The 21,235-nt window shown below is 44.6% G+C and overlaps 1 protein-coding gene across 2 annotated transcripts in view; it reads left to right on the forward strand.

Moving 5' to 3' along the window:
* The window catches only part of LOC145348418 (protein FAM163A-like), a 166,527-nt gene that overhangs the window by 118,908 nt on the left and 26,384 nt on the right, over window positions 1-21,235 (forward strand). For both annotated transcript variants that reach the window (XM_080196631.1, XM_080196632.1), the window contains exon 3: window positions 19,772-19,880. The gene's annotated coding sequence lies outside the window, so the exon portion shown is untranslated. The remainder of the gene's footprint in view (window positions 1-19,771; window positions 19,881-21,235) is intronic.

Genomic DNA, 21,235 nt, shown 5'->3' on the forward strand with positions numbered 1-21,235 from the left:
TCCTGCAGTCTTCAACTGGGTATACTGATCAAGCAATGACTGGATGCCCTTTGGCCTGTTATCCCTGCCAATTGGAGGAAGAACGTTAAGAGGCTTTGTGTTTCCTTTGCGGTTGTTGACATTATCCATTCTCAAACTCAGTCAGGATCACTGACAAATCTTACAAGACTCAACTGTCCACTAGATAGTTCACCTTTAAAGTAGAGCAATGACTCTCAATGTTTCATGAAGGCACAATCAAATCGTGGACCCTGAGGCAGAGCGGGCAATGTTAGGAAGGATGAACAAAGTCTTGGTCACTGAGATGAATTTTAAGGAGGAGATGCAGCTGAAGAGGCAGAGGGGTTTAGGCAGAGAATTCCAAAACCAACAACTTGGCCAACAACAGTGGAAGACATTAGAGTCTGGTTAATGGTGGTGTCATACAAGAGGCTAGAGTCAGAAGAATAGAGTCAGGAAGGAGATTTGCAGGAATGGAGGAAGTTTAAAAACAATGGAATGTGAGACAATGATTGCTCACAAGAATTTAAATTTGGATTGAGCACAAGGAGCCAATGTAGGTCAGCAAATAAAAGGGCTTGACGTAGGCCCCGTTATCCTGAGGAAAGCTTATTCCTGTATTTCCTTATACTTTTTCCAAAGTATTCCTGCAAGGGATATAATTCGATTTCCCATCATGTGAGCAAAGGAAAATGTTATTGTTCAATGGAATGATAATTCATAGCGGAAAAAAGAAAAACTGTAAAATCTAGCCGCAAGGTATCAGTTCCACAGTTGGCAACCATGGAATTCATTCAAAGTCCACCCAACATTTACAAGAAGCATCCTTGCCCATTGTGCAACTGAATTTTTAATACGGACGGGGGACAAATTCCAATGGGGCTTCAAGCTATGAATAACTGGAGACATGATATGGGTTGAACACTTTGGAGAATCATGAGACTTTGGACACAGGATTCCGAATCTCTCCACCAATGTGCACTGAAAACTGCGCTGTTGGGTATCAACTCACAACTCCACACGCAGGTTACCCACGAGTCGGCCCCTTTAAGTTACCACACATGCAACTCCACAGAAAAAAACTAAAGGGTGCTTACGCTTAAATAAATCACCCACACATTCCAAAAAATAAAATTAGGTGGACATTGCCCTCTGTAACTTACATTTTCCTCACATCATGTCTTGGGCCAGGATTTTATGGCCCCATTATGGCATGTCTCCTCCTGGTGAGTAATTTAAATCTCCATTCAGTTTGGTGTAATCGTAATATCAGGTCAAAAGGAGCGTGGCCTTGGCCCGTTGCAGACTAACCGATAGCGATTGATTGCCGCAGGTAATCAACATTTCCATTAACATGGAACCGTGTGGCTGCCAGGACAGTAGAAGGTGAATCAGGTTTAATCTTTTCAACTCCTTCAATTGCTATGCTTACAGCTAGGAGGTGATATGCTATTGCAGCAAACATTGTCACCTCATGTCTGTCAGCTGGGCTCGAATCCAGCCCCAGTCTGGTGGGATGAAAGGCTCGGTCCTCTGTTGCCTCTCAGTGTCTGACCTGAAATGAAGTCTCAACACACCTCCCAACTGCACCACTTGGAATCGCTCAATCCGAGACACAGATCCTGCTTGAGGGGTGCTGGGTTTTCTGATCTACCGTCACGAAAGGTTCAGCCCAAACACTGAGCTGGATTCAGTCAACCCTTTTGAGTCCATAGGATTCTCAGGGGGTGTAACAAGGTAGATGCTGAGGGGTCGTTTCCCCTTATGGGAGAATCTAGGACTAGAGAGCATAACCTCAGAGTAAGGAATCACTGATTTAAGACAGAGGTGAGGAGGAATTTCCACTCACAAAGCATAGTGAATCTGGGGAATTCTTTCCTATAGAGAGCTGTCAAGATTGGTTCATTAAAAGGCTGAGCTAGGCAGATTTTTAATCAGTAAGGGAATCAAAGGTTATGGAGATAAAGCAGGAAAGCGAAGTTGAGTATTATCATATCAAATCAGTCGTGATCTCATTGAATGTTGGAACAGACTCAATGGGCCAAATGGCCTTTGGCTGCCCCTACGTCATATGGACTTTTGGTCTATAGTCATAAGATGGCACAGCCAATTTCTCAGCTTTCTCCAGTTCCAGGAATGATAATTTATAGCGGAAAAAAAAAGCTGTAAAATCTAGCCGCGAGGTATCAGTTCCACAGTTGGCAGCCATGGAATTCATTCAAAGTCCACCCAACATTTACCAAGAAACATCTTTGCCCATTGTGCAACTGAATTTTTAATACAGATGGGGGACAAATTCCAATGGGGCTTCAAGCTATGAATAACTGGAGACATGATGTGGGTTGAGCACTTGGGAGAATCAGGAGACTTTGGACTCAGGGTTCCCAACCTCTCCACCAATGCTATATGTATAAACAGATCAACTGGGGTAGTGGTGCACACAAATTGTTCTTGTGGGATCCTGTCCCAGAATTCAATGGCATACAAAAGATTCTCAAATCTAATACACAGGCCCAAAGCACAAAGCTGCTCCTGATTTGACATTGCAGTTTCAATTCCACCGATGCTCTTGTTATACCCCATATTCACATGTAAAACTGGAACCAGTCTTGGAGCAGTATGAGCAGACAATGTGAGTTTATAAAGATGCGCAATGTTTGAGAAGGGTTCCATTCAGCTCCCTTTTATTCTCAGAGTAGAAGAGTATTGTAGAGGCCGATAAGCAAAGACCTATGTCCTGAATCAATTCGATGAACAATGGGGTTACTTGTGATTAAGTGTTATTGAAGAGCAGAGTTTTTCATTTAATGTGAAATCTGATCACGCATTAACTCTGAAAAATCAGTCTTCCTGCAGACAACATTTCTTTTTATTCTTACATGGTTCAGAATTTTCCTGATATTACCATCTCATGAATGCTCATTAAATTAGTTTCTCACTGGGATCACATGCTGCCTTTCAATCTTGCATCACATCGATGGGAGGTCACATTCGTCTGAAGCTCTTTTGTAAAAGGATGGCTTGCACAGTTCGGACCTCACTTCTCTCGAAACTTCAAGGTGAGTATAACATACACAGCCTTCCTGTCACAGCGCTGCATCGATCTTATTGTGATGCCAATGGAACACACACTACTGGGGTGTAGGGTTGGGTCTCAGTACATGGCTGCCTCTGTAGTCACAAGGACAGCACTGTGCATCAGTACTCCAGCAAGACTGAACAGTCAGAGACCAGCATTCAGACGGAAGTGGAGGGACAGGGTCTGGGAGGGGGAGGATGATAAGCACACAGAGGGCAGAGGGTTGCAGGAAGAGTTCGCAAGCGGTTGGAGGTGGAGGCAACATGTTGGGGCAAAGGGACAGAATAGCTTTGCAAGGAGAGGAAATGATGACAGCAGAGGGATAGACTAAGGGTTGAGAAGCTGAAGCCTAACAAGGCAGACTGAAACACTGACAAACAGGGGTAAATTAATTACCACCTGTATGAACAAGAGGGGATGCACACTGACTCTGGCGTAGGAAAGGAGGGTGTATGTTAGTGTGGCACAAGGGGGATGGGTCACACAGAGCTCAGAGTGTGGAGGGAGGGTTTGTGAAGGGAGAAAGTGTAGACCTCCGTCATGAGGGAAAAGAAGAACTCATTGAAAGTCAAAGTCCTAGATGTGGAGCTGGCAAGTCTGAGTCAAAGAGTAGAGACATATCTTGGGGTTACAGTCAGGAGTCAGTGAATGGAGGCGGTCCTGGGGCTTTGTGGACCAGACAGTCAAAAGTAAGAAAATTGAGACTGTCGTGAGTGGCGTAGGGGCCAAGCTGCAGGACTATTCATGGTGCTTGCATTATACTACAGCTCAAGGGAGGGGCACAAACTGTGAGCTCAAATGGGATAGTGCACAGCTTGGAATGTGCAGGGTGTTTTCACAGTCATTGCCAATGGTCTTGTCTGTCTCTGTACTGGACTATAGATAGGATCGTACTGATTACAGGAGGAATCTGCAGCATGTATATTGGTGAGGCAGATGTGTGTGAAGTTCTCCCAGAGGGATTCTCTTTGATAGGTTATCCTGACTCAAAACATTGGCTCTATTCTCTTTCCATAGATGCTGCCAAACCTGCAGAGATTTCCCAGCATTTTCTGTTTTTGTATATCTCTCAAGCAATACTTTCCCTCAGATAACTTCACCAAGGATCCACAAACAGGGTTTCAACCTTTCCTTTTGATATTCCATCTTGCCCCCAACATCTCCCACACCCACCCCCCACCTTCTGGGCAACTGCCACATTCCTCAGTCAGTCCCTTAACAACCTGTACCTCTGTTCTGCTATTCACACATTCTGATCACTTAATGGACGCTTTTGGAACCTTTCTCAGCCTTCTTCATCATCATTTACATTCCCTTTGTCCAATTACAACCTCCAACCCCACCGTCATAATATAAATCTCTTCTGATTATCTTTGCTTCTTAGCTCTGACAAAGGGTCACCCAAACTCGAAACGCTGGCTCTACACTATCTCAACAGAAGCTGTCAGACCTGCTGAGATTTTCTAGCATGTTGTGATTATCTCAGGTATCTGGCTTCTCACATAGCCAATTCTAATTTGCGATTCCTGATATGCCTTTTTGCACTGAGTCTGAAACTGGCCCATGTGCTGCAGGTTTGTCAGACTTCTCTGCTCCTTCTCTATCGCTTTTGTTTCCATTTCTTCCTTTTCAGGTTTTCTGACTCCTCCCTGAACTTTGCATTCTCTTTGGATTTTAAATTTGTTTCCTTTTCACAGAGCTGCTCTATATAACTGGCTATCGCTATAGCCTTGCTAATCTTGGAAGTGCATTTTGCTAGGTCTCTACGTGCTTCCTCCCAACATCTTTATCCTGTATGTCCTGGACCCGATATCTTATTCATATACTTCAACAGCGTTACCTCTCACTTAGGGCACTCAGCCATTTCCTAATCTTACTCCCTCTAGGGTTCATCACAGGGATATGGGAGTCTACCAAGGTAGGGGTCTAATTGTCACTAAGTTTCCTCCCACTCCTTCTGGGTCAATACACAAGAGGAATGCTTGCAACCCTCAAGGATGCCCTGCAGAGATGAACCAACTCCCTGACTATCCTAGTTTTGAGTGCGTAGCCTGATCACTTCATTTTACAGACATCTAGATACAGCCCAATTACTGATCAGATTTCTGGTCACTCACTTATTCCGACCATCACATAGGGTGACTATCATCTTAATTCAGGATCAGGCTGGATGTTGGAGAATAGGAGGCCAGTGTGGCTTGGCTTCAGAGCACCTTTGGTCACTTCTTATCAAAGCCCACTCTGGCATGCCAAATGTTGTCTCAAAAAATTAGACATTTCAACAAATTATCTTAACTAAGGTTCTAATACTGTGCTGATGAACGTGACAGGTGCAATTTTTTAAGCCTTGGCCGTCTCAGGGTCCTAGTCTGTGAAAGTGATTCTCACCTTCTTCCATTATCTCTGGGCTGCCGCCGAGTCTTGTCTGTAGTCTTCTTTGCTGTGGGTCGTGCTGAGTCTTTGCTGCAAGTGGCCTCCAAAAGTCTCCTCTTTTCACTCTCTTCACACCCTTCTAGAGGCTTTCCTGGCTTTCAGCCAATGGGTTACTGGGTGGAGGTCATGCTACCCAATGAGGTTGCAAATTCCTTATTTGGAGGATGTTAGATGCACCCAAGGTGCCCATCGCCAGGTATGCTTTTTCCACTTAGCCCCTTCCAAATAAAGTTGTGGCAGGAATGCGAGCCGTCAGAGAGTCCGGCCAAAACCATAGAATACACAAACCATCTGCCAAATATGGTGAGGGTCAAGACCTTCGACTTCCATTCCAGGAATACGCCCTGTCTTGCCCTGACCTGTATTGTTTTTGGCCTGGGCCTGCTGGGTTCCTGGCAAGCCTTGCTGTAGGAGCTGTTTGCTGCTGCAGTTTAATTTAGAGTGTCCATTTGTCCTTTGGGCCTACGATTCAGGCCATTCACCATCTTTGCCGCAATGTAAATATAGATCTATAATTCCTTGTAAATATAAAGAGGCATCAGTCATTCCTGCAAATATAAAGACCCATCAGTGACTGCTTGTAAATATTGAGACACATCAGGGACTCCCTGTTTATATCCAGGCACTTTCAGAATTTCTCTGTTTATATTGAAGCACTCTCAGGAAATCCCTGTTGTGATTCTGTTGCATCCCCAGCCATGTTCCTGGTATCTCCCCTGTAAATATTCATCACTGAGGATTCCTTGAAAATATATTACAGATGACATGCAGAATTTTTGCAATTCTGCTCACTGTGCACCCAAATTGTCAAGTCTCAGATATACAGAAAGCTAATAACCTTGCAGACAGTGTTGAATTCCCTGATGGAGAACAGTGTGAGAACGGATGTTGTATTATAATGTGTATTAATGTATTATAGTTGATTATAGTGCTTCATATTAATATCAAGCTTGAGTTTCCTGTATCAGCCCCACACGCAGGCTGCCACACTCCATACATGTCGAAAAGCTGCTTCAGTCAGACTGTGAGCTTTGAATGGCAGCAGCAGTCTGAAATCTTATTACCATAAGCAATCTATCTAACTTCTGCCTGGGCACCAAGTGAAGGTTGGGCACTGCCATTCACCTGGGATCAAACTTGGCATTCACAGTAATACTGAGGACTCTGGATGTAGACTTCCCTGTGGATGATGTGTCTCTGGGCACATTGGTGGTTATGTTGTGCTGAGGATGTATTTGTGGGGGAGAGGAGGGGAGACATGTGGGTGCTGAGTCTGTTAATGGTGGCAAGACTGAAGCTATTGTCTTCAGCCCCTACCACCCCTTCCCAGCCACCATTGCAGAAACTGGACAATGTATTTGACTGTGAAAGACTTCCATCTTCACCTCTGTAACATCATCCAGTTCTGTCCCCTGCCTAAGTCCAAGTGCTGTCACAACCCAGAATCATGCCTTTGTCACCTCAAGACTTGATTATTTTGAAGTTCGCCTGGCCACCTTCCCAGCCTGCAGCCCATGTAAACTTCAGCTCATATTCCCCATATTTGTTCTATACTAAATATCACCCTTCCTCACTCTTGCTTGCTGAGCTACATTGATCCTGTGCCCATCAACACCTCCAAGTTAAAATCCTTATCTTCACCTTTAAATTCTTTCGTAACGTCACACTTCACCTTCTCTGTAACCTCCCCACTACCTGCCAACGTTGCCCTGTCCAAATGTATTTCTCTTTAACTCTGCCCTTTTGTTCATGGAAAGGGACAAGGATGGGCCAGAAACCGAGATCCTAAACTAGGATAAGGCTGATTCTAATAGGATTAGATATGATTTGGTCAGAGTGGACTGGGGACAGCCACATTTAGGTAAATCTGTGACAGAACAGTGGAATGATTTCATGAAGGAAATAGGGCCAACGCGTTCCAATAAAGAAGAAGAATGGGGCTAACCAATCCAGCCAACCCTGGACATCAAGGAATGTGCAACATTGGATAAAAAGAAAATGGGAGGCTAATGGCAGATATTGAGGACTCAAAACAGCAGAAGTCATAGAGGAGTATAGAATGTGCAAGAGAGAACTTAGAAAGGAAATTGGCAGAGCAAAATGGGGACATGAAAGGATACTGGCAGGTAGAATAAAGAAAATTCCAAGTTGTTTTACAAGTACATTAAGGATAAAAGGATAACTCGGAAAAGTGTAGGGCCCATTAAGGATCAAAGTGGTAATTTGTATGTGGATGTGGGTGGGGTTCTGAATAAATACTTTGTGTCAGTGTTTATTGGTGAGAGAGAGAGAGACGATGTGGGAATAAGAAATCAGGCGGTAGAATTTGCTGAATGCTCCCAGTGGTATACTGTTGAGTCTGATCACAGGTAGAGACATAAAACCTTGTCCTTTAATTACAGTTTTCTTACTACTGATGGTGAGGGAAAGCATGCCCCAGGCTTGGGACAGTCGATCAATGAGCCATTGGAGCCAGTCTTCTGTCTGGGCAACAAGTGCAGCGTCAGCAGCATGCAGACGCTTTCTGATCAGGATATGTTGCAATTTTGTCTTGGTTTCAGTCATGATAGATTGAACCTCTAATGGTGTGTGGATATACACTCCTTCCATGTCTCCCTGCATAAGCTTCAACAGAAGTGCAGAGAGAAGCAGGCACCGCGTGAGTATCACAAAAGAATTTGAGACCGTAAGCAGCACAGGCCTTTAGCAGCTACTAGAGAAAATCAGCCATCTTTCCAAACTGCACCAACTCCTCCAGTACTTCCATGATAACCTGCACAGCACCATTCAGATAGACAGCTCTGCTTCCAACAGCATTGAGAAACAAGGCCAATTCTCAAGGGGTGGCACAGTAGCACTGCGGTTAGTGCTGCTGCTTCACAGCTCCAGGGTCCTGGGTTCGATTCCTGGCTCGGGTCACTATCTGTGTGGAGTTTGCATGTTCTCCTTGTGTCTGCGTGTGTTTCCTCTGGGTACTCTGGTTTCCTCCCACAGTCCAAAGATGTGCTGGTTAGGTTGATTGGCCATGCTAAATAATTGCTCCTTAGTGTCTAGGGATGCATAGGTTAGAGGGATTAATGGGTAGGGCCTGGGTGGGATTGTGTTTGGTGCAGACTTGATGGGCTGAAGGGCCTCTTTCTGCACTGTAGGGTTCTATGTTAACCCCTACTCTGTCTGGTATCTTTTTCTCTGTCCTCCTCACCTGTCAACATGGAAGGAGTGCACCTCCACAGCCAATCAGACAGGAAGCTCCTCAACCTGTATCGGCAGTCAATAGAAGAGAAAACTGGTGACAGTGTAAAACCGTTCACTGCAAATTAATTTTGCGGTGCAGGCATTGACCTTTGGTCAGTTTCCTCTGAGGTGCACAGTTAAGGCAATAAACTCAATAATAAAAACAGAGACTGATGGTCAGGCAGCACCTGTAGAAAGAGGTAATAATTCAACACATTATTAGTCCAGGTCAGAAACTCCAAAGTGTTTTATGGAGTGGGATTTTCAAAATGAATCGCCCACACTTTGAGCACTGCGGAGTGCCTCAGGGAGATTCACAGTGGAAATCTGGGGGTGGAGAGGCCAGCAGCATAGCGCCGAGCAGGCCACTGCGCAATCGCCGATGTGTCAGAGCAAAGATTGGCACGTGCGCAGTGGCCCCGCACTGCCGGCTTTCCAATCGATCGCTGGCCAGCCACACGACTCCCCATCGCAGGCCGTGGGACCCTCCCCACCCACCAATCACTGGCCTCCCGGATGCCTCTGGGCCAGCCCCAATCCCTGCTCCCCTACCTCAGCCCACCTTGATTTCCCCCCTCCCCCATAGTCCCGAGCCCCCCTCGCCCCAAACCTCTGAAGCCCCAAAGTCCCGATCCCCCACCGTGGTCACCACTCTCCACCCCAATGGCCAGCCCCAGTCAGTCCCTTCCCTCCCTCTGCCACTGATCCCAAATGCAGACTGACAGTGGAACCCCCTACCCCCCCCACCCCCCCACCCACTACTCCCACCAATCTGCTTCCGCAAGTCGTGCCCCTTCTTTTGGACCCATCCTCTGGGCACTGCCTGATATCCGGTGGGCAGTGCCAAGGTGTCCTTGGGCATTGCCACTTCATCCCTTGGGCAATGCCAAGGAGGTACCCCCTCTTATCCCTGACCTTCTGGGGTGGGGGCAGGGGGAGGTGTCTCCATGGCCTCCCTTCATTCCAGCTTGGCCAAGCTGCCAGCACACAGCAGTGGCGAGCTGTTGTAAACCCTACTAGAGTGAACAACTCCAGGCCTGGTTTGCAGGGGGAGATGAGGGAGGGAGAAGAAGCTAGCAGGCCCGGAGTCTTTAGACCCGGGCTCGCTCACAGGATTTAAATGCAGATTAAAATATTTAAATCGGCTACACACTGATTTCTGGCGCCGAGCTGACAATGCCGGAAATCCAGGTCCTGGAGAAGCGCAGAAGCAGTGGCGTCCAGCGGGGTGCCTGCTAAACGGCCTCCGTTGATGTCTCCCCGCAACAGGGTATGAGAATCACTCCCTAAATCTCTCCTGCTTCTAGCCAATCGCAAGGCAGGATTTTCCATGGGCTCACCATGGGAATTGTCACAGTGGGGTGGAAAATTTGACGGAGCAGCAAAAGGTCAATTGTCTTGGGTGGGAATTTCAATCCTGTGGATGGGAAATCCCAAGAATAGGCCTTCCCTTTTGTTCATCCCTCTACTGAAAACTTGTTACATCTCGAGCTTTTTTTTTTCGGTTCTAATGAAAGTTCCTTGACCTGAAACGTTAACGTCTCCACAGATGTTGTCTGACCTGCTGAGTGTTACCAGCATGTTCTGTTCTGTTATTTTAGTATTCTGCTTCTGGGGTCAAACAGTCTGCTGATATGGAAGCTGAACTGAACTCTCCCACCCCCTGGCAGTGGAGGGAGTTTGGTAAGACGTGTGGGAAACCCACAGGTTTTAGCAACGTGTTCGGGAGTGACTTTTTAACCCTGCCACTGCAACTTTATCTGACTTCTGGGATTTCCAACCAGTTAGCGTGACCGGGCACGATAATGACCTGCATCGGTCTGCTTCAGCTGAAATATTTAAAAGGTTTTTCCAAGGATCTGATTTTAAGTGTGATTGAGGCACCCAGACAGCCACAGAAGCTGTAGAAATGAAGCTGTAGAAATGGAGACAGACTATTGCAAGGCTTTACCATCCTTCAGCGATGTTTCCCTGGACACAGTGCTGTGGGCTGTAATGTTCAGGAGATAAATGCTACTCCCCACAGATGGGAGGAAGCCTGCCTCTGAAATCAAGCAGGTAAGCTTGGAATTGGCAGAGGCGGTGCTTAGCATTGCTGCCCCACAGTGCCAGAGACCCGGGTTCAATTCCCTGTTCTACCCGTGTCTGTGTACATTTCCCCTGGGTGCTCCGGTTTCCTCCCACAGTCCGGAAGAAATGCTGGTTAGGTGCGTTGGCTGTGCTAAATTCTCCCTCAGTGTACCCAAACAGGTGCTGGAGTGTGGGATTTTCACAGTAGCTTCATTGCAGTGTTAATGTAAACCTACTTGTAACACGAACAAATAATTTTTTTTTAACCAGCAGGAATGTGGTGCTTTGCTCCTTTGTCAGCATTCTGGAAGAGGTGGCATGACATAATCAAGGGCAGAAAAGATAATTGGCCTGGCACATTCAGATATATTTAAGCATATACGTACAGCATACAGCAAAACTCCTCACCCTGCCTTCCGATAGCTTCATACAGTCTTTTCAATCTAAATCAACTGCTTTCTGCCACAAGGTTCTGTAAGGCCCACTGTAGATTTTTTCGAGTCTCAGACTAGGCAAATCTTCCAGCTTCTCTCTTGCTCATGAATTCCAAACTGAGTTCAAGCCTCCGCCCACATTCCACGAGACGAATGACAAAATAAGTATTTTCTCTGCTTAAGTGCAGGCCTGACTACCATTCATTTTCTTTGCCATGCCCCAGTCAGTTAGTTGAAGTTTACACAAGACCCTAGGATAACTGGGATAGTGGTGTTAATAAAGGATAATATCCTCTATCTGTTTGATAATAAACCTGACTATTACTGATAAACCTTATTACTTAAAAAAAGACTCACCAGCCACTCATTTCTCTTTTGTTGATGTCACGTAAATATAAGGACATTTACTAGATATTTTACTTAACCCTTGTTTTTTTTCTCAATGAAACTTTCAACTTCCCAGCTCCTTAGATTAACATACTAAAAAAGCTCTAATTATCGCCAGCCAATCAAGTCACAGCCTTCCTCCCAACATCCCAGTTTGAAATTTTTTCTCTCATTTCTCCAACTTGATCATGCCCAGGTTCTTTCCAGCTCTCGATTCTATCCAGATCCACTTCAGCTGCCAATTCTCATCAATTAAGTGATAAGCCCCGAGCCTGTGCCTAAATTTATCTTTCTCCCGGTATTCCCAATGCCTTCCCGGGGTCTGCTTCAGCTGCCGGCCCACTCTTCAGTTGAGTTACTGCTCATTAGCAAACCTTTTGCATACTTTGTACACTTAATTGGAACTTGGGCATTTGGATTCCAAGAATATTATGCAAGAGCTATAGATTTCCCCCAAGGACTTCAATTTCCTGCTTCCCACTGCCAATTTCTAGCAGAAGCAATAAAGAGAGAATCCTTTGGGTTTTTTTTTGCTAAGTAATGATTTATTAGACAATTAACTCAAAAATTATTGCTGCAAAATTGCTAATGTTTTGTGGATTTTTATTGTTTTATATTTTGATTCGGCCAAGAGTTATAATATTTATCTCTGTTGTGTGTTTCCACTTCTGTGTAATTGTCTCCATTACAAATAAATTCAATCATTTAATTTAGCCTGGACACGACAGATCTGAGGTCATGATATTTAGCACCTTTCACAGTGAAAAGACGAATGTTTTTGGCAGCCTTTATCAACTTTTGTGCAAAGAAGTGTTGAAAAAGATCACTGTTATTCTTTTGGCACACACTGGGGCAAATTTTACTGTCCTGTCCACCACAAGAATTGGAGCAGGTGAGGGGTGGACTATGGGAAGGTCCATTGATCTCGAACGGGATTTTCCAGTTTTGGGGCAAGTGCAGCCGGAAGATCCTGCCCATTGCTTGCTTCAAGATACTAGGCCTCAGTTCCAAGGAGACATGGCTTTCTTTATTGGAGCTGTCTGTTTGCTGTGAATAAGAGTACAGGGGTCTGAGGGGAGAACCTGAATTGTATGCCTCCCCACTACTATCTCCCAACAAGCACCTCAACTTCGAGAGAGAGAGAGAAGGCTCATGTATGTGACCGTCTGATTAACTTTGACACTGACAAGAGCATTAATGTCTTGCTGACAAAATGCGGCACTGGTGAAAGCTGATACTTTCTTTTTTGTAGCTCCTGATAGGCTCTTCTTTCTCGTGTCACAATTACCATATATCAAAGCTGGTGGCATTTTTGAAAGAGGTCAAATGGGGTCAAGGAGAGAGAGAGAGAGAGATGGAGATGTTATAAAACTTCATTTGCAATTAAAAAGATGCTCTAATGTTAGCCTCACATTGAGAAGGTGGCACTGCTAATCGGCTATTTTTAGCCTGCAGAGCACAGCACTTTTGCATGACTTGTCCGTTATTGACACAAAATATTGCAGATCTTCAGTAAAAGGATATTATCCATGATACTGAAACTGGCCTGCATACTTGGGCCTGTACATGTATCACTCACAATCAAATAGTCTTCCAGGAAAGGATGGATTAAACAAAGGATCCTAACAATACCAAAATTCAACTTCCAAATTATAGAATCTTTTACCTTTTTTCCCTCATCGTTTGTGTTTACCATTACTGTGCACACAGCATTTGAAGGCCAGATGTGCACGTTAAGTCTAAATGGAAGCAGGATGCCGGCAATGTTTGAGGAAATTAAAATACTAAAGAGTAAGAAATCCCTCGGGGGGACAGGGAAACTGAATGAATAAGAACCCTTTGCCTGACATCCTGGATCTAAACAAGAGCCATTGCTGAGTGCTCTGACCACGGAGGAAGAGATGGGAAGGCTGAGGTATCGCTGACTCTGAAGATACTCGACTGTATTTTAAGACCAAGATTTTTGCTTTGTGAATCATCTTGTAATACTTCATTGGATAAAGACGCACAGAGGGTGAGGGAGTATTGTCAACTTGGCGATTAGCAGAGGGCGACAGGCAAGATTTGTTTGACCGCAGTCATAATTGGGTTATAGTGAGAGGTTTTTATGATCTGTATATTAGCCACAGGCCCTTAAATTATGCAAATTCTGGTAGAGATTAGATGAATAAGAGCTATTGCGGTGACAATATTGGAAAGAGGCTTTTATATTGATTCTCTATCAGAGGAAAAGATAAAGGGCATAAATAATACACATTTTCCCGAAGGAACTGATAGAAAAAAACACAGTGCTGTGTTGAAAATCATTTTTTAATAACTCAGGCCTATATTTTCTATATCCAGTGCAAATCTTTGGTGTCGGTTGATAAACTCTCAATTTTGGGTCTCAGATTAATGAAGGGGCAGCCGGAGAGTGAGAGGAAGTTACAGACTAGAGGGAGGAGGCCATTTCTAGCTGTGACGAAAACTCTCCGTCCAAACCCTAAAGCCAAACCAAAGTCCTAAGACGGGATTTTCTGGCCATGTTCGCCCCAAAATCGGAAAATAGTGCCCGAGGTCAACAGACCTTTGCATGGGCCTGTCCCACTTCCTACAATATCGGTGGCAGGGTGGACGGGAAAATTCTTGTGGACCCTGGGAAACACATCTGCAAATGTCACTGATCTGGATTAAAGCCAGAGATTAAAATGGAGCTCATTCTTAAAACAAATCTTGACCCATATGTGAGACATGGAAATTTTCAGCATCTATCTCTCTCCCATTAGTTACATTAGAGAACCTGCTGATTTTATAGCCAGGACTACCCCTTGCTTTTACTGTCTTACGAGAACATGCTCAGCACCTTACGAGCAAAGAGGATAAGAGTCAGGAGTACATTAGTGGTTCTCTTTTCACCACTGAACAGTGTAGCATCTACTGCATTTACACAGAACTGTGATATATTAGCCTAATGTTCAATGGCGTTCACATCAAATGTTAAATTGGGACGTTAATTGAAGTATTTCACATACATAGTCAGATTCCCAACTCTTCCGCTTCCTGGGTATGCATCCTGGAATTGGCGCTTGGTTTTTAGAACATAAGAACATAAGAAATAGGAGCAGGAGTAGGCCATCCAGCCCTTCGAGCCTGCCCCGCCATTCAATAAGATCATGGCTGATCTGTCGTGGCTCAGTTCCACATTCCCGCCCTCTCCCCATAACTCTTAATCCCCTCTCTTATCAAAAACCCATCAACCCGCGTCTTAAAAATATTTAGCGAGGTAGCCTCCACCACTTCAACGGGCAGAGAATTCCAGAGATTCACCACCCTTTGAGTGAAGAAGTTCTTCCTCAACTCCGTTCTAAACCGCCCCCCCCCCCTTTATCTTGAGGCTGTGCCCCCTAGTCCTACTGTCCTTTCTGAGCGGGACGAGCCTCTCCACCTCTATCCTATCCATCCCATTCATCATCTTATACGTCTCAATGAGATCTCCCCTCATTCTTCTAAACTCTAACGAGTACAAGCCTAGTTTATTCAGCCTCTCCTCATAGCTCAACCCCCTCAACTCCAGAATCAGCCTAGTAAACCTCCTCTGCACTCCCTCCAAGGCCAAAATATCCTTGCGTAAGTACGGTGACCAAAACTGCACACAGTACTTCAGCTGCGGCCTCACCAGTGCCCTATACAGCCGCAGCAAGACCTCCCTACTTTTATATTCAATCCCCCTCGCTATGAAGGCCAGCATCCCATTAGCCTTCCTGACCACCTGCTGCACCTGCAGGCTGGGTTTTTGCGAGTCATGCACAAGGACCCCGAGGTCCCTCTGCACTGTCGCCTGCTGCAGTTTTTCGCCCCGTAAGTAATAGTCCTTCCTACCTTTTTTTTTATCATTGCTGCTGACAGCTCGGGCTAACAGTCTAAGTATTGTTTGGGGATGTACATTACCCTGCCTCTCCTGGCTGCAACCAAACTGCACCGCCTGAACCGTGCTGGTTTTCACCTTATTCAGAATCCGCCATTCATTACTTTATGAGGATAACAGCATCGTGGCCAATGAAAATCACCTGGAAACATTGATTCTCAAGATGTAATTGGAAAAGGAGATTTCAGTACAAACCAGGAAGGGAGACAGAAAACAGCGAAACATACAGCTGACTGAATATGTGTTCGTGATATACAGTGTTGTACAATCTGTTTTACTACAAGGAGGCTGCTTTGGTGCAGTGCTTTGAACACTGAGGCTCACCACCCCTGCCCCCCCACCCCCACCCCTCCCTGCCCTCCGAAGCAAGGTTTCTAGAGTTGGGTACGGGAGAGACAGTGAATTGCATATGGTTTACTTTTGCTTTTATTTAATTTTGTGCTAGAATCCACAGTTTGGGGGGGCAGGTACCAAATGTTGTCTGAACAGACGACTGATCAAATGTTCTGCTGGGTGCACTGACCTTTGTTTCAAAGCTTGTATCTTCTGAGTCAAACCCCAACTGAAAGAGAAACTAAACCTTCAGGTTTCTAGGGACACTGAAGCTGGTTGAAACCAGGTAAAAGACAACAAGTCATCCAAGATCAGATCATCTAATGATGCACCATAGCAAGCTGAAAAAAAATTAAGACTGGATCCAGGAGCACGCAATAGCCAAATATATAGGGTTACTGTAGATGTTCCTGTAGCTGAAAGGGATTGATTTACCAGACTCAGCCCACAGAGTACATAGAGCTGTCACTGTGCATTCAGGTAAAGGTAATGCCAGTGGATCCATGCCATCAAGGCTGTGGTAGGCAGAGTTGAAAATGCTCTAGAATAGTGTGCCTTTTTGTCTGGACATCTGGGCCAGTGGTTGAGTGGGAGCTGCTGTCAGATGAGAATTGGTGGCTAAATCCTCAAAGAAAAAGAGTTGGAATTCTACCTGAATTCAGAGTTTTGAAAGGTTTTGCATTTGAAATTGATGTCATATATGCTGAGGGAACTGCCCAGCAGATCTGTGAGGTCTATCATTGTTGTCTGTATTAGTTAATGTATAGTTTACAGTGTATACTGACAATGATTTGCCAATTCATTCATGTTTAGTTTATATTGACTTTAGTTTGACTCGTAAAGTAAAAGCTGTAAACAGTGAAATATTGTCCATAAGTTTTTCATTGGGGTCATTCAGTAAATTTAGATTTTTTGGTTTGTTGGTTTTTCAATGATCAGCAGGATCATTAAAAATTGCTCCCATGTAAAATGACATTACATTCTACAAAATCTTTAGCTGCAGTTATCTACATGTGGATTTTCGTAAAATAAGACAGGATCTGGCCAAAGTAATCTGGGAAGAGCTACTAGTGGGAAAATTTACAGAAGAGGAGTAGGGGGCATTGCAAAAGGAAATGGGGAGGGTGCAAGCCCAGAATGTTCCCTCTCAGTGATAGATGGGGATAACAAGCCATGGATGATCAGAGATATTCAGGATACAGTGAAAAGAAAAAGAAAAGCTTTTAAAAAGTACAAGGGGAGCAAATCAGTGGAGGCATTTGTGAGATGTAGAAACTGCAGGGTGGAGCTTAAGAAAGCAATTAGAAAAGCAAACAGGAGATATGAGAAAGCTCTGGCTGGTAGAAGTAGGGAAAATCCCAAGATATTCTATTACTATATCAATGGAAAGAGAATAGCCAGCGAAAGATAAGGGCCCATTAGAGTCCAAGGGAGCAATCTGTGGGTGGAGCCTGAGAACATTGGTAGAGCATTGTGTGAATATTTCACACACATCTCCACCCAAGAGAATGAGGATGATGCTATGGAATTCAGGGAGAGAGATTGTGAGGTTCTTGAACAAATTGACCGAGGAAAGGACAAGATATTGGAAAGTGTATAAATTTTCAGGCCCAGATTAATTGTGCCCAAGGCTGCTACAGGGGACAAGGGAGAAGATTGCAGATGTTCTGACCCAAATTTTCAATTCCTGTCTGGCCACAGGGGAGGTGCCAGACAATTGGAGAACAGGTAACGTGGGTCCACTAGTTAAGAAGGGTTGTAGAGATAAACAAGGGAACTACAGAACAGTCATCTCACATTAGTGGTAGGGAAACTATTAGGGAATCTTCTGAAGGAGAGTATCTATCTCCACTTGGAGAGGCAAGGCTTGATTAGTGATAGTCAGCATGGCTTCATCAGAGTGAGGTCATGCCTAAGTTGATTGAATTTTTTAAGGAGTGACCAGGAGTGTAGTTGAGGGTAATGCAGTTGATGTCATTTATATGGATTTCAGCAAAACATTTGACAAGGTATTACATGGGAGACTTGTAAAGAAGGTAAATTCACATGGGATGCATGGTAATTTGATGATGTAGACTCAAAATTGGCTCAGTTGTAAGAGGCAGAGGGTGATGACAGAAGGCTACTTCAGTAACTGGAAGCCAGCGTCCAGTGGCGTACCACAGGGATCTAAATTGGGCCCCCTTTTTGTCATTTGTACAAATGACATTGATGATTATGTGGGGGTAGGATTAGTAAGTTTGCACTTGACACAGAGGTTGGGGAAGGGTGGTTAACAGTGAGGCTGTGTCTTGGGCTAATGGCCAAGAATGGTCAAATGGGCAGATAAATGGCAGGTGCAATTTAACCCTGAAAAGTGTGAGGTGATACACTTTGGAAGGAGTAATTTGACAAGAAAATACTCAATGGATGGTAGGACAATAGGAAGTTCCGTGGAACAAAGGGACCTTGGTGTGTTTGTTCACAGATCTCTGAACGCATAAGAGCATGTTAGTCGTGTGGTGAAAAGGGCATATGGGACACTTGCCTTTATCAATCAAGGCATTGATTACAAAAGCAGAGAAATTATGTTGGACTTTGGTGAGGCAACAGCTGGAGTGCTGTATGCAGTTCTGGTCACCATATTATCAGAAGAATGTGATTGCACAGGAGGGGGTGCAGAGGAGATTCACCGAGATACTGCCTGGGTTGGAACATCTAAGTTACAGAGAAAGGTTGCGTCAGCTTGGGGTTTTTTTTGGAGCAGAGAAGAGTGAGGGGCGACCTGATCGAGGTGTACAAGATTATGAGGTGCATGGACAAGAGTGGGTAAGGAGCAGCTGTTCCCCTATTTGAAGGGTCAGTCATGAGCAGACATAGATTCAAGGTGAGGAGCAGGAGGTCTGGCAGGGGGATGTGAGGAAAATCTTTTTTACCCAGAGGATGGTGACAGTCTGGAATGCACTGCCTGGGAGAGTGGTGGAGATGAGTGTCTCATATCCTTTAAAAAGTATCTGGATGAGTGTTTGTCACCTCATAACATTCAGGGCTATGGGCAGATGGGATTCGGTGGGAGTTCAGGTGTTTCTAGTGTGTCAGTGCGGACTCAATGGGCCAAATGGCCTCTCCTGTACTGTATGTTTCTATGTTGTTTGACAAAGCAGCCTGGTGTTTTTTATTACAGTTAATATTGTAGAAATATCACAGGTTGTGTTTTTTATTTAAACATTACTTCTAGCTTTAAGGCTATCTATTCTTTTCTGTTCTTTCTTTGACTTATACCTGATTTAATTCATTCCATATAAAACAACAAGTCACATATTGGGTCAGATTTTGGAGGATTTTTCTCAATTAAGTTTATGCAACGCAGCATTTGCAAGCTGTAGGCAAATGTAATGTCATCAAGTGTCATGTGATTAAGTATCACATCAGCAGCCATGTGATCGAATGTCATTTGACGAAATCTCCAGGAGTACATGACACCAGAGTTGGCAACCCTCCTGTGCAGATCCCTTCTTTCCAGTTCCTCCGCATCTAATGTGGTTTTGACTGATTATTGCAAGCAGTTATCAGACAGCTAGACGTCTTATGCCTGGGAGTGCCTGCTGCTGTCAAATGTTCTGTTCTGGCCTGTGCTATCTTGACACGCAAACAAAAATGATAGATGTTGTGCCTTTAAATACAAGATGTCAACTGAGGCTATTCGTTTCTGGAGGTCACACAGTGCTAAACAAGGCACTTCCTTTGTCTAGTTGTCTCAGTCAAGTTGACATTATGTAGTGTATCGGAGGTGACTTGATGCCCGAGAGAATGTTTCCCTTTAAGTGGATGTTTCGACGACGTACAGCACTGTCATCCATCATGCGCAGGTGACACTGGAGGAGTTCAAACACTGACCATGAAATGTTTATCTTTCAGGGACTGAAGTGAAAGAGAGAGAGAGCATAGACGATCTGTCTGCAAAGAAAATATACAACACAAGAGCTTCATGTGAAAAGAAACAAGACATATCATCAACTGTTCTAATGTGAGTGCTAGCCCCTCTACACTTTTTCTTCCTATGCACAATTTTGTGTCAAATGCTGGGAGTACAGCCCATGCATTTAGGGGGTGGCATGGTGGGACAATGGTTAACATTGCTCCCTCACAGCTCCAGGAACGTGGATTCAATTCCTGGCTTTGGTCAGTGTCTGTTTGTGCTATAGTGCTCTATGTTCTATGTGTGGATTAGGTGCATTTGCCATGCTAAATTGCCCCTTAGTGTCCCTGGATGCATAGGCTAGAGGGATTGGTGGGGTAAATATGTGGGGCCTGGTGTGATTTTTGTCAGTGTAGACTCAATGGGCTGAATGGCCTCCTTTTGCACTGTAGGGTTTCTATGATTTCTATTTCTATGATTATTTCCCGACAGGTCAATCCATATGTTCTCTGTGTAATGTGCTGCTGATGGAAATGTTGTATAACTGGTATGTGATTATAGTAAACAAAATGACAACCCCCCTCACCGGATGTGAATCCCTGACTGTTTCTGTGAAGTGCAGGAAGCAGCAAGCTCAGTGATACAGACTCTATTCAACTGTTTTCGCCAGCCAGCTCCAGCCTCCATCTCTGGGCTGAGATCCTCACCTTTGCCAACTCTCAGCTGATCTTTTAGTGTTTTGTTCAGGGTTCATTAAGGGGGCATGAGATTTAGAAGGCGGGTGAGAGGGTGAACGACACTGTGGTTGGCTGGTAACCCAGTGTTCCCTGTGTTTGATGTCAGAAGAAGTCAACGGCAGCAAAGGAACTTGCTTTCACTCTCAGCAGGAGTCAGTGATATCAAATGGGGCATTTTCCACATGAGCGAGCTTTCATATTAATCACTGTCTTAATACTAGACGGTTGAGAAAGAAACAAGGAAAACGGGAATGTTGCAATGTCCAGCAACACATGAAAAGGGGATAGAGGAGAGAGGAACAGGAGGGTGGTAAAAATCGCACATCCTAATGTCTGGTTATTATTCATTTAAAAAAAATGCCGTGGAAATACTCGATTAGTCAGTATTGCTGAAAGAAAGGCACTTTGTATTGAAGTTTTTCATCTTGCAGTCATCAGGACACATTGTGAGAATACCAAAAGTAAAGGGAACAATTTATACTGCATGAAAAGAGAGCACCGATTGGTTAACAAGTGGGGTGGAATTCTCCTAAAAACATTCTAAGTACCAAATTTGTGTTAAAAACTGGAGTAAATCCCGTTGGTTTTTTTCAGCAGGATTTTCAAAGTGAATCCAACACTCTGTGCACTGCAGACCATAGTGCACAGCCAAGTGCTGAGCGAGCCACTGCGCACGCACCAATCTGTTACAGTGGAGATCAGCACATATGTGGTAGCCCTGCATTG

The sequence above is a fragment of the Carcharhinus amblyrhynchos genome, chromosome 9 (assembly GCF_965287045.1).
Source record: "Carcharhinus amblyrhynchos chromosome 9, sCarAmb.v2.hapA, whole genome shotgun sequence".
In the NCBI taxonomy this organism is placed as follows: Eukaryota; Metazoa; Chordata; class Chondrichthyes; order Carcharhiniformes; family Carcharhinidae; genus Carcharhinus; species Carcharhinus amblyrhynchos.